Source organism: Panulirus ornatus, chromosome 15, assembly GCF_036320965.1.
Source record: "Panulirus ornatus isolate Po-2019 chromosome 15, ASM3632096v1, whole genome shotgun sequence".
Taxonomy (NCBI): Eukaryota; Metazoa; Arthropoda; class Malacostraca; order Decapoda; family Palinuridae; genus Panulirus; species Panulirus ornatus.
Window position 1 is genome coordinate 50864232 of NC_092238.1, and position 15000 is coordinate 50879231.

Consider the following 15000-nt stretch of genomic DNA (forward strand, 5'->3'; position numbering starts at 1 on the left):
AGCTCTCCTCCACAGAAACTTCAATTGCCCCCTTTCCAAAACCTTGCATTCACCCCTAAGAACCCCATCCATAAACAAATTAAACAAAAAATGAACACACACACCCCTTCCGAAACCCTCATTCACAAACCAATCTTTTTCCCCTCTCTTCCTACACGTACCATCCCTTTACTCCGGATAAAAACTTTTCACTTTTTCTAAAACTTGCCTCACACCCCCATATATTTTAATCCTTTCCCCACAGAGCTCTTTACAACTCTGTATAGCCTTCTCCGATCCTAATTGCTACATACAAATCCTTTGCTTTTCTAAGATTCTCACAACATTTTTTTAAAGCAAACCCCTGATCCCCACTCCTGTACCATTTCGAAACCACACTGCCTTCCCCAATCTGATGCTCTGACATGCCTTCCCCCTCAGTAAATCCCCTCCCCAAAATTTTCCCCAGGAGTACTCAACAAATTAACCTTGTTTTTTGAGCACTCCCCTTTTTTCCCCTTTCCCTTTTGTACAATGGCACTAGAAAGCTTTCCGCCAATCCCAGGCATTCCCTTTTAAAATCATACATACATTAAATAACCTTACCAACCAGTTAACAATAAGGTACCCCCTTCTTTTTTAGAAAATTCCCACTGCAATCCCACCAAACCCTGTCCTTCCCGGGCTTTCATCCCCCGCAAAAGCTTTTACTACTCTTCCTGTTTCCCAAAATTTATTTTCCCTAACCCTCTCACTTTGCCCCCCTCGCCCAAAAAACACCCTATATCTCCACCTATCATCAAAACATTCAAAAAACCTAAAAATACCACCCCATCTCCTCCATCACCATCTTTTTATCACCTCCCCATTAGCCCCCTTCACTGAAGTTCCCATTTTTTTCCCTTGTCTACGCACTTTTTTTCCTCCTTCCAAAACATCTTTTTATTCTCCCTAAAATTTAAAAAACTCCCCACCCCAACTCTCATTTGCCTCTTTTCACCTTTGCTCTTTCCCTTGACCTCCTCCTTTTCTTTTTTCATCCCCACTCTTTGCATTTTTCCCGGAAAAAAAAACGTCCAAATGCCTCTCTCTTCTCTTTCACTAATAATCTTACTTCTTCATCCCACCACTCACACCCTTCCAATCTGCCCACCCCCCGCTTCTCTGACCAAGCATCTTTTTCGCACACCATTAATGTTCCCAAATACATTTCCCTTCCCCCCCCCACCCCCTTCCCCTTTTTACTCACTTTTTCCATTTTTGTACTCAGTCCTCCGGTACTTCCCACACAAGTCTCGTTCCCAAACTCCTTTTCTTCACCCCTCCTTTACCCCAACTTTCCTCTTCTTTCGAAAACCTCTACAAATTTCACCCCCGCCTCAAAACATAATGATCAGACATCCCCATTGCACCTCTCAGCACATTAACATCCAAAAGTCTCTCTTTCGGCGCCTATCAATAAACCGTAATCCAATAACGCCTCTGGCCACTCCCCTACTTCATACGAATATTTATGTAATCTTTTTTTTTTTTAAACCATATTCCCTCATCAGTTTTTTTACTCAAAATCTACAAGCCTTCCCTTTTCCATTTACAGCACAAACACCCCTGTATACCAATTATTCCCCAACTGCCCATTACTCCCTTTTGCATTCAAATCGCCCTTTACTACCCCGGTCTCGTGCATCAAAACTACCAACCCCTCTTTCACTGCCCCCAAAAACTTGCCCTTGCTTTCTTCTAATGCCCATGCATATGCACCAAAAATGAATCATCTCTCCCCATCAACTTGCATTTTTTTTCCCATATCAATTTAGATTTTTAACTTTCTACACTCTACACTACCCCACCACCGTTTCAGGAAAGTGCTCCCCTTTCCCCGCTCTTTCCTCCACTAACCCGACTTTACCCCCAAGACTTTCCCAAACCCACTCCCCCTTAACCCTTGAGCTTTCGTTTCACTCAGAGCCAAAAAATTAAAAATATATATATATTATATATATAAAATAAATATTATATAAAATATTATATTTTGTTTTGTCGTGTCCCCCGCGTTTGCGAGGTAGCGCAAGGAAAAGACAACGAAGTGGCTAAACCCCCCCCCATACCTGATATACTCACGCCCCACACGAAAATATACATACCTACACATTTTTCCCCTGGTTTCCCCCCCCAGACGCTTCACATGCCCGATTAAATCCATGACAGCACGTAAACCCCCGGTGTACCACATCGATCCAATTCATCTTTTCCCTTGCCCCCCTTTTAACCCCCCCTGCATTTCAGGCCCCGATCACACAAAATCTTTTTCCTCCATCTTTCCCCCTCCAGTTGGTCTCCCACTTCTCATCTTTCCCTTCCACCTCCGACACTTAAATCCTCTGTCAATTTTTCCACTATTCTCCCATGTCCCCAAAACCTTTTCAAAAAACCCCTTTTCTGCTCTTCAAACCACATCTCTCTTACCCTTACGTTACTTACTCGATCAAACCCCTCACCCCACACTTTGTCCTCAACAACCATTTCCAGCACATCCCCCCTCCTGGCATCCCTCTATCAATAGCCCACCCTCGCAACCAACAACATTGTTGGCCCACATTCCTTAAAATAACCCATTTTTTTTTTCCGGATAAGTTCTCGACTTCCACAATTTTTTAAAGGCTGTCGGGATTTGGGCCCCCCCCCACCCTATGACCATTTCCCTTTCCCATGGTTCCACCCGCTCCCAATCCACCCCGTATAAAAAACCTTTTATTTCCCTCCAGTTTTTCCCTTTCAAACTTACCCCCCAATTGACTTGACCCTCAACCCTACTGTACCTAATAACCTTTCTTTTATTCACATTTACTCTTAACTTTCTTCTTTCACACACTTTACCAAAATCAGTCACCGTTCTGCAGTTTCTCACATAACAGCCCCAGCGCTGTACATCAGCGAACAAAACTGACTCACTTCCCAAACTCCTCATCCCCCGCAGACTTTTATATTTCCCCTTTTCCAAAAACCCTTTCTTCACCTCCTAAAAACCCCATCCATAAAAAATTAAACAACCTGGAGACATCACACACCCCCGCCGCAAACCCACATTTACTGGAACCAACAATTTCCCCTCTTCCTACACGTACACTGCTTACACCTCGATAAAACTTTTCATGTTCTAACAACTTGCCTCCCATACCATAAATTTTTAATACTTCCCAGAGCTCTCTATCACTCTACGTATGCCTTCTCCCGATCCAAAATGCTCATCAATCCATTTTCTTTTTAAGTATTTCTCACTACATTCTTCACATATATATATATATATATAATATATTTTATATATAATTAATATATTTATATTATATTTATATTGATATTGATTATCTTTTCTACTATTCGCCCTTTCCCTGTTAGCGAGGGAGCGTTAAAAGAGGACTGGGCCTTTGAGGAAACCTTACTTGGCCCCTTTTCTGTTTCCCTTTTTTTGGAAATGGAAAAAAAAAAAAAGAGGGGGGGGGATTTCCCGCCCCCTCTCCCTCCCCTTTTAGTCACCTTCTACGATACGCAGGGGAAAACGTGGGAAGTTTGTTTCTCCCCTATCCTCATGGATAAAATATATAATATATTATATTTATATATTATTTATTAATATTTTTAATATATATATATATATAGGGGATAGGGGAGAAAGAATACTTCCCCCGTATTCCTGCGGTCGAAGGCGCTAAAAGGGAAGGGGCGGGGGGTGGAAAAACCCCCCCCTCTCTTTTTTTTTTTTTTTAAATTTTCCAAAAGAAGGAAGAGGAAGGGGGCCCGGTGAGGATATCCCCCTAAGGGCCCCCTCCTTGTTCTTAAAGCTACCTTGCTAAAACGGGAAATGGGGAATATTGAAAAAAAAAAAAAATACACATATAGTAATTATATATATATATATATTATATATTATAATTTTAATTATATATATTTTTGTATTTTTAAATTGTTTTTTTATTATACTTTGTCGCTGTCTCCCCCGTTACCCAGTTGGCCAATAATTAGACGAAAGAAAGGCCCAAACCCCCCACATACACTGAAAACAAAAACTCCGCCAAAGCTCATAAACATCCTATACAATTTAATGTGTTCAACATATACATACATAGAATATACATATTAAAAAAATTTAAATTTATACTGCTCCCTTTATCCTTTCCCCCACCGTCCCCCCACCCAAAGAAAAGGACCCCCCCTTCCCCCCCTTTGCGTTGGGGTGGGTGGAAAAGACAACAAAGCCACATTCGTTCACACTCAGTTTAGTTTCAAATTAAGCACCGAAAACCCACCTCCCTTTCCACATCCAGGCCCCACAAAGTTTTTCATTGGTTTACCCCAGACGCATCACATGCCCTGGTTCAATCCATTGACATCACGTCCGCCCTGGTACACCACATCGTTCCAATTTACCATATTCATGGCACGCCTTTCACCCTCCTGTATATTCCGGCCCCAATCGCTCAAAATCTTTTTCACTGCACCCTTTCCACCTCCAATTTGGTCTCCTACTTCTCCTCATTCCCTCCATTTCCGACAAATATATCCTCCTTATCTATCTTTCCTGACTCATTCTCTCCATGTGATCAAACCATTTCAAAACACCCTCTTCTGCTCTCTCAACCACACTCTTTTTATTACCACACATCTCCCTTACCCTTTCATTACTTACTCGATCAAACCACCTCACTCCACATATTGTCCTAAAACATCTCATTTCCAACACATCCACCCTCCTCCGCACAACCTATCCATAGCCCATGCCTCACAACCATATAACATTGTTGGAACCAATATTCCTTCAATCATACCCATTTTTGCCCCCAAGATAACGTTCTCGCTTTCCACACGTTCTTCAACGCTCACAGAACCATCGTCCCCTCCCCAATCCTGTGACTCACTTCCGTTTCCATGGTTCCATCTGCTGCCAAATCCACTCCCAGATATCTGAAAGACTTCACTTCCTCCAGCTTTTATCCATTCAAACCTACCTCCCAATTCACTTGTCCTTCAACAACCCTACAGAACCTAATAACCTTGTTCTTATTTACATTTACTCTCAGCTTTTTTCTTTCACACACTTTACCAAACTCAGTCACCAACTTCTGCGGTTTCTCACCCGAATCAGCAACCAGCGCTGTATCTTCACCGAACAACTGACTCACTTCCCAAGCCCTCTCATCCACAACAGACTGCATAATTGCCCCTCTCTAAAACTCTTGAATTCACCTCCCTAACAACCCCATCCATAAACCAATTAAACAACCATGGAGACATCACACACCCCTGTCGCAAACCTACATTCACTGAAAACCAATCACTTTCCTCTCTTCCTACACGTACACATGCCTTACATCCTCGATAAAAACTTTTCACTGCTTCTAACAACTTGCCTCCCACACCATATATTCTTAATACCTTCCACAGAGCATCTCTATCAACTCTATCATATGCCTTCTCCAGATCCATAAATGCTACATAAGGATTCATCTGTTTTTCTAAGTATTTCTCACATACATTTTTCAAAGAAGACACCTGATCCACACATCCTCTACCACTTCTGAAACCACACTGCTCTTCCCCAATCTGATGCTCTGATGCTTCACCCTCTCAATCCATACCCTCCCATATAATTTCCCAGGAAAACTCAACAAACTTATACCTCTGTAATTTGAACACCCGCCTTTGTACAATGGCACTATGCATGCATTCCTCCAATCCTCAGGCACTCCACCATGAACCAGCACATCGAATATCCTCACCAACCAGTTAACAATACAGTCACCCCCCTTTTTTGATAAATTCCACAGCAATACCATCCAAACTCGCCGCCTTGTCGGCTTTCATTTTCCGCAAAGCTTTCACTACCTCTTCTCTGTTTACCAAATCATTTTCCCTGACCCTCTCACTTCGCTCACCACCTCGACCAAAGCATCCTATATTTGCCACTCTATCATCAAATGAAAGATACTCCATCTCCCTCTCACGTCACCACTACTTGTTATTATCTCCTCATTTGCCAACTTCACCGATATTCCCATTTGTTATCTTGTCTTACTTTATTTACCTCCTTCCAAAACATCTTTTTTTCTCCCTAAAATTCAATGATGCACTCTCATCTCAACTCTCATTTGCCCTCTTTTTCACTTCTTGCACCTTTCTCTTCACCTCTTGCCTCTTTCTTTTACACATCTCCCAGTCATTTGCACTATTTCCTTGCAAAATCGTCCAAATGCCTCTCTCTTTTCTTTCACTAGTAATCTTACTTCCTCATCCCATCGCTCACAACCCTTTCTTCTCTTGTACATATATTTTTTTATTGTAATTTGTCTCTCTTTCCCGCGTTAGCGAGGTAGCGCAAGGAAACAAACGAAGGAATGGCCCAACCCACCCACATACACATGTATATACATACATGTCCACACTCGCATACCTATACATATATATACACACGCAGACATCTACATATATACACATGTACATAGTTCATACTGTCTGCCCTTATTCATTCTCGTCGCCACCCCGCCACACATGAAATGACAACCTCCTCCCCCCGCATGTGCGAGAGGTAGCGCTAGGAAAAGACAAAAAAGGCCACACTCGTTCACACTCAGTCTCTAGCTGTCATGTAACAATGCACCGAAACCACAGCTCCCTTTCCACATCCAGGGCCCATAGAACTTTCCATGGTTTACCCCAGACGCTTCACATGCCCTGGTTCAATCCATTGACAGCACGTCGACCCCGATATACCAAATCGTTCCAATTCACTCTATTCCTTGCACGCCTTTCAACCTGCTGCATGTTTAGGCCCCGATCACTCAGAATCTTTTTCACTCCAACTTTCCACCTCCAATTTGGTCTCCCACTTCTCCTCGTTCCCTCCACCTCTGACACATATATCCTCCATGTCTATCTTTCCTCATTCATTCTGTCCATGTGACCAAACCTTTTTAAAAAGCCCTCTTCTGCTCTCTCAACCACACTCTTTTCATTACCACACATCTCTCTTACCCTTTCATTACTGACTCTATCAAACCACCTCACACCACATATTGCCCTCAAACGTCTCATTTCCAGCACATCCACCCGCCTCCGCACAACCCTATCTATAGCCAACGTCTTGCAACCATATAACATTGTTGGAACCACTATTCCTTCAAACATACCTATTTTTTGCTTTCCGAGATAATGTACTCGCCTTCCACACATTTTTCAACGCTCCCAGAACCTTTGCCCCCTCCCCCACCCTGTGATTCACTTTTGCTTCCATGGTTCCATCCGCTGCCAAACCCACTCCCAGATATCTAAAGCACTTCACTTTCTCCAGTTTTTCTCAATTCAGACTTACCTCTCAAATGACTCGTCCCTTAGCCCATCGTACCTAATAACCTTGCTCTTATTCACATTTACTCTCAGCTTTCTTCTTCCACACACTCTACCAAACTCAGTCACCAACTTATGCAGTTTCTTACCCAAATCAGCCACCAGCGCTGTATAATCAGCGAACAACAACAGATTCACTTTCCAAGCCCTCTCATCCACAATAGACTGCAGACTTGCCCCTCTCCCCAAACCTCTTGCATTCACCTCCCTAACAACCCCATCCATAAACAAATTAAACAGCCATGGAGACATCACGCACCCCTGCCACAAACCGACATACACGAGGGAACCAATCACTTTCCTCTCTGTCTACTCGTTCACATGCCTTACATCCTCGATAAATACTTTTCACTGCTTCCATCAACTTGCCTCCCCCATCATATACCCTTAATACCTTCCACAGAGCATCTCTATCAACTCTTATCATATGCCTTCTCCAGATCCATAAATGCTACATACAAATCTATTTGATTTTCAAAGTATTTCTTACATACATTCTTCAAAGCAAACACCTGATCCACACATCCTCTACCAGTTCTGCAATATTTGATATATATATATATATATATATATATATATATATATATATATATATATATATATATATATATATATATATGTACATATATGTATATATATATATATATATATATATATATATATATATATATATATATATATATATATATATATATATATATATATATATTTATATATATATATATGTATATATATTTATTTATTTATCTATTTTGCTTTGTCGCTGTCTCCCGCGTTTGCGAGGTAGCGCAAGGAAACAGACGAAAGAAATGGCCCAAACCACCCCCATGCACATGTATATACATACACGTCCACACACGCATATACACACACCTATACATTTCAATGTCCACATATATATACACACACAGACACATACATATATACAAATGCACACAATTCACACTGTCTGCCTTTATTCATTTCCATCGCCACCTCGCCACACATGGAATACCATCCCCCTCCCCCTCATGTGTGCGAGGTAGCGCTAGGAAAAGACAACAAAGGCCCCATTCGTTCACACTCAGTCTCTAGCTGTCATGCAATAATGCCCGAAACCACAGCTCCCTTTCCACATTCAGGCCCCACACAACTTTCCATGGTTTACCCCAGACGCTTCATATGCCCTGATTCAATCCACTGACAGCACGTCAACCCCGGTATACCACATCGATCCAATTCACTGTATTCCTTGCCCGCCTTTCACCCTCCTGCATGTTCAGGCCCTGATCACTCAAAATCTTTTTCACTCCATCTTTCCACCTCCAATTTGGTCTCCCACTTCTCCTCGTTCCCTCCACCTCCGACACATATACCCTCTTGGTCAATCTTTCCTCACTCATTCTCTCCATGTGCCCAAACCATTTCAAAACACCCTATTCTGCTCTCTCAACCACGCTCTTTTTATTTCCACACATCTCTCTTACCCTTACGTTACTTCCTCGATCAAACCACCTTACACCACACATTGTCCTCAAACATCTCATTTCCAGCACATCCATCCTCCTGCGCACAACTCTATCCATAGCCCACGCCTCGCAACCATACAACATTGCTGGAACCACTATTCCTTCAAACATACCCATTTTTGCTTTCCGAGATAATGTTCTCGACTTCCACACATTCTTCAAGGCTCCCAGGATTTTCGCCCCCTCCCCAACCTTGTGATCCACTTCCGCTTCCATGGTTCCATCCGCTGCCAGATCCACTCCCAGATATCTAAAACACTTTACTTCCTCTAGTTTTTCTCCATTCAAACTTACCTTCCAGTTGACTTGACCCTCAACCCTACTGTACCTAATTACCTTCCTCTTATTCACATTTACTCTTATATATATATATATATATATATATATATATATATATATATATATATATATATATATATATATATATATATATTCCTATGAGTACACAGGGAAAATGAAACACGATAAGTTCCCAAGTGCACTTTCGTGTAATAGTCACATCATCAGGGGAGATACAAGAGAGAAATGTAACAGTCAATTGATACACAAGGAATGATGCAGCTAGGACGCCATTTGGTAAATATGCGATTGTCCAAGACAGACAACGAGCGTATCATAAATTTATTATGTGGAGAAGAAGGTGCATTGTTTACAGATTTTATCAACAATAAAGTTGTCCAGTTTGTATAGACCTTCACTAATGTTACGATCATAATTCTTCTGTATTTCATAACAGAAGATTCAATGATATTTTTCGTGGTACCGGATTTAGAGTTAATAACTGAGATAGCATTACTCCAGTCAGTTCAATGATCATAGTTTTTAATGTGATGAAACAAGGCATTTGATTCTTGTCCTGTTTTTATACTATATCTATGTTACTTAAGTCTAACAGAAAGATCCTTACCAGTTTGCCCAACATAAAACTTATCACAGTTTCTACATGGCACTTTATAGATGCGCTCAGGAGACTTTTCTTGTGAGTTCCTGATTAAGATATTCTTTTAAGTATTATTGTTGCTAAAGAAAACATTTACATTAAAGAATTTAGAAAACATGGGAAGTAAATTATTATAAAAAGGGAGAACTAAAAGATTTTTGGTGTCAATGGGAGGTTTGGGCTCAACTCTATAAAATGATTCCTTTGCTAACTTAAGGGATTTATCAATGAAAGATTTAGGGTACTTTAACTTAGATCCAATAGAATATATCTTCTCAAATCCATCATCAATATACTCTGGACTGCAAATACGTAATGCCCTCAGGAACATAGATTGAAATGATGATGATTTAACTCTGTCAAGTTGAGATGAGTAATAATGGATATATGGGTATACATTGGTAGATTTTTTGTATATGCTAAACTTAAACTTGTTTCCTTGCCTATGGATCATGCAATCTGAAAATGGTAGCATACCATTATTTTCATTTTCTACAGTAAATTTGACGGAAGGCACTTTGTTAAGTAAGGTGAGAAATGTTTGTAAATTTTCATTTGTTGGCCAAACACAAAGAACATCATCTACATACCTAAACTAAATTGCATTAGAAGGTGGACTCATAGGATTATACTTAATCACGCGCAAAATGTATATATACATATAATATATGTTGATGTGATTCTGATGCATTAGTTGACATAAGTGTGAAAATTATAATGTTCTTGCTCCTGACTTCTATCTGCTTGCCGCTAGATAATCCTTATCCACATTGTCATCATTAAGAAGACAGTCCATCTTCTGTTTTCCTGTTTTGAAACACGCTGAGAAAGTCGTTAGACACACGATGACTTACCGCCACACACAGTTAATAGTAATTCATCGATTTCCTTGGCAGGTTAGAAATTGTTGAATGCTGTGCTGATGTGTTTTTGGAAAAGTATTTCATTGTTCGGTGGGAAGGTTGCTCCAGCAATATGGGAAGTATGAAGATGAAAGTGGCGGGGTTAGTGGTTTTACTATTGAGCAATGCCATTTCGTCGGTTCAAGGTGTAGTGGTTTGGGTGAGGGTGTGGTAGCCAGGGAGGGAGGGAGTGATGGTGGTGAGGTAGAGTGTTGTAGCCATAGAGGAAAAGTAATGGTTGTAGTAAGGGAGCGTGTGGTAGCCAGGATAGGAGGGCATAATGGTGATGGTGAGGGAGATTATGGTAGCCCTCAACAGAAGAGAGCGGACGGGGGCTCGTAGTGCCCGAAGCTGCTGGTTCATTGTAAATGTATACAACTAGAAGTTCTTATGTTGCTATAGAGCTGCATTTGATAAGAAAAAGACAGGCATTTCAGCCTGTAGATACTTCAATGATGGCTTATGGCTTCTTTTATTTCATGGAGACAAAGTAATTCCTGCCATTATGTTCCATCAACGAAAACTAGCAAGTAAAACAGCAGTTGCTGAGTGACTAAAGCTGCCAAAGAAAATGAAAGAACTGCTCTGACCCGTTCGATAAGACGCCAGTTTTGAACTTGGACAGACAGTGTGGGCGCGTGTGACCCTGAACTAATATTTTCCCCTGACGCTCATCCTTTTCCGGAAGGAAAATGGGAGGTAGACGGGAATATTCCTAATATTCAATACTGGTATTCATAGAAAGCGGTTTATTTTTCTTTGAAGTGTAAACCTCATCATGTCGAGCGTATGAGCAATTACCATCAAAGAAAAATATCCGGCTGATTATGCTTTTTAGACGAAATCCAATTCCGACCGTTTGGGAAATTCTAATTAGTCGATTACCCGCAGCTCATTCGTTGTGCAGCGAGTAATTGGGAAGCTGCATACTTAATGAACCCAGATATGTCTTTATATTTTTCTCTCGGGTGTCTCAAAATAACCCAGTTTTAGCAAGGGTGAAAAAAGAGTCTAAAATATGCGCAAAAAACAAAGTTGGTTACAGAAGTCTGGAGCGACGAACTACAGCAGTACAGAATCTCGGACGTGTTCTCCCCTTCTCTCATAGGCTGACGGATCATAATACGATGTAAAATTGGTTCTTGCACTGCTTCAAGGATGACCTCCTTTACCGTGATTGTGCAGTGGATGCCTGGTAAACTTGGAGAAGTATAGGAATAACCGGTAATTAGATCAGCCTCACTACTCACTGAGGCTATATGAAGATGCTAGAAAGAAACCACAGATTGAAAAACTGCATCTTGAGAGTAATGGTACATAATGATTATGATGATAATATCACACATTTCCGTGTGCAGGGGTTAGCGTTCCAGACCGTGACACATTCCCTGGCCATCTAGGGTTGAGCCCATTGGCTCGAATCCTGGTTGTAGCATTAAGTCCACAGTCAACCCAGGTGTTCATCCAACCCTAGGAGTTGGTAGATTAAGTACGTACCTGGATCAGGCTAGGCTATATATATATATATATATATATATATATATATATATATATATATATATATATATATATATATATATATATATATATGGGTAAAACTGAAAGTGGATGGAGAGAGATGGTTAATTATTGGTGCATATGCACCTGGGCATGACAAGAAAGATCATGAGAGGCAAGTGATTTGGGAGCAGCTGAGAGAGTGTGTTAGTAGTTTTGATGCACGAAACCGGGTTATAGTGATGGGTGATTTGAATGCAAAGATGAGTAATGTGGCAGTTGAGGGAATAATTGGTGTACATGTGGTGTTCAGTGTTGTAAATGGAAATGGTGAAGAGCTTGTAGATTTATGTGCTGAAAAAGAACTGGTGATTGGAATACCTGGTTTAAAAAGAGAGATATACACAAGTATACATCTGTCAGTAGGAGAGATGGCCAGAGAGCGTTATTGGATTACGTGTTAATTGATAGGCGCGCGAAAGAGAGACTTTTAGATTTTAATGTACTGAGAGGTGCAACTGGAGGGATATCTGATCATTATCTTGTGGAGGCGAAGGTGAAGATTTGTAGAGGTTTTAAGAAAAGAAGAGAGAATGTTGAGAGGAAGAGAGTGGTGAGAGTAAGTGAGCTTGGGAAGGAGACTTGCGTGAGGAAGTACCAGGAGAGACTGAGTACAGAATGGAAAAAGGTGAGAACAAAGGACGTAAGGGGAGTGGTGAAGGAATGGGATGTATTTAGGGAAGCAGTGATGGCTAGTGCAAAATATGCTTATGGCATGAGACGCACGGGAGGTGGGCAGATTAGGAAGGGTAGTGAGTGGTGAGATGAAGTAAGATTGTAAGTGAAAGAGAAGAGAGATGCATTTGGACGACTTTTGCAGGGAAATAATGGAAATGAGTGGGAGATGTATAAAAGAAAGAGGCATGAGGTCAAGAGAAAGGTGCAAGAAGCGAAAAAGAGGGCAAATGAGAGTTGGGATGAGAGAGTATCAGGAAAATTTAGGGAAAATAAAAAGATGTTTTGGAAGGAGGTAAATAAAGTGCTTAAGACAAGGGAACAAATGGGAACATCGGTGAAGGGGGCTCATGGGGAGGTGATAACAAGTAGTGGCGATGTGAGAAGGAGATGGAGTGAGTATTTTGAAGGTTTGTTGAAAATGTTTGATGATAGAGTGGCAGATACAGGGTGTTTTGGTCGAGGTGGTGTGCAAAGTGAGAGGGTTAGGGAGAATGATTTGGTAAACAGAGAAGAGGTAGTAAAAGCTTTGCGGAAGATGAAAGCCTGCAAGGCAGCGGGTTTGGATGGTATTGCAATGGAATTTATTGAAAAGGGGTGACTGTATTGTTGACTGGTTGATAAGGTTATTTAATGTGTGTATGACTCATGTTGAGGTGCCTGAGGACTGGCGGAATGCTTGCATAGTGCCATTGTACAAAGGCAAAAGGGATAAGATGGAGTGCTCAATTTACAGAGATATAAGTTTCTTGAGTATTCCTGGGAAATTATATGGGAGGGTATTGATTAAGAGGGTTAAGGCATGTACAGAGCATCAGATTGGGGAAGAGCAGTGTGGTTTCAGAAGTGGTAGAGGATGTGTGGATCAGGTGTTTGCTTTGAAGAATGTATGTGATGAATACTTAGAAAAGCAAATTGATTAGTCTGTGTCATATATGGATCTGGAGAAGGCATATGATAGAGCTGATAGAGATGCTCTGTGGAAGGTATTAAGAAAGAATATATGGTGTGGGAGGAAAGTTGTTAGAAGCAGTGAAAAGTTTTTATCGAGGATGTAAGGCATGTGTACGTGTAGGAAGAGAGGAAAGTGATTGGTTCTCAGTGAATGTAGGTTTGCGGCAGGGGTGTGTGATGTCTCCATTGTTGTTTAATTTGTTTATGGATGGGGTTGTTAGGGAGGGGATTGCAAGAGTTGTGGAAAGAGGGGCAAGTATGCAGTCTGTTGTGGATGAGAGAGCTTGAGAAGTGAGTCACTTGTTATTCACTGATGATATAGCGCTGGTGGCTGATTTGTGTGAGAAACTGCAGAAGCTGGTGACTGAGTTTGGTAAAGTGTGTGAAAGAAGAAAGCTGAGAGTAAATGTGAATAAGAGCAAGGTTATTAGGTACGGTAGGGTTGAGGGACAAGTCAACTGGGAGGTAAGTTTGAATGGAGAAAAACTGGAGGATGTCTGGGACTGGATTTGGCAGCGGATGGAACTATCGAAGCGGTAGTGAATCATAGGGTAGGAGAGGGGGCGAATGTTCTGGTAGCGTTGAAGAATGTGTGGAAGTCGAGAACATTATATCGGAAAGCAAAACTGGGTATGTTTGAAGGAACAGTGGTTCCGACAATGTTATATGGTTGCGAGGCGTGGGCTATAGATAGAGTTGTGCGGATGAGGGTGGATGTGCTGGAAATGAGATGTTTGAGGGAAATATGTGGTGTGAGGTGGTTCGATCGATCGGGGCCTGAACATGCAGGAGGGTGAAAGGTGTGCAAGGAATAGAGTGAATTGGAACGATGTGGTATACCGGGTTCGAGGTGCTGTCAATGGACTTAACCAGGGCATGTGAAGCGTCTGGGGTAAACCATGGAAAGTTCTGTGGGGCCTGGATGTGGAAAGGGAGCTGTGGTTTCGTTGCATTATTACATGACAGCTAGAGACTGAGTGTGAACGAATGTGGCCTTTGTTGTTCTTTCCTAGCGCTACCTCGCGCACATGAGGGGGGAGGGGGTTGTTGTTTCATGTGTGGCGGGGTGGCGATGGGAATGAATAAA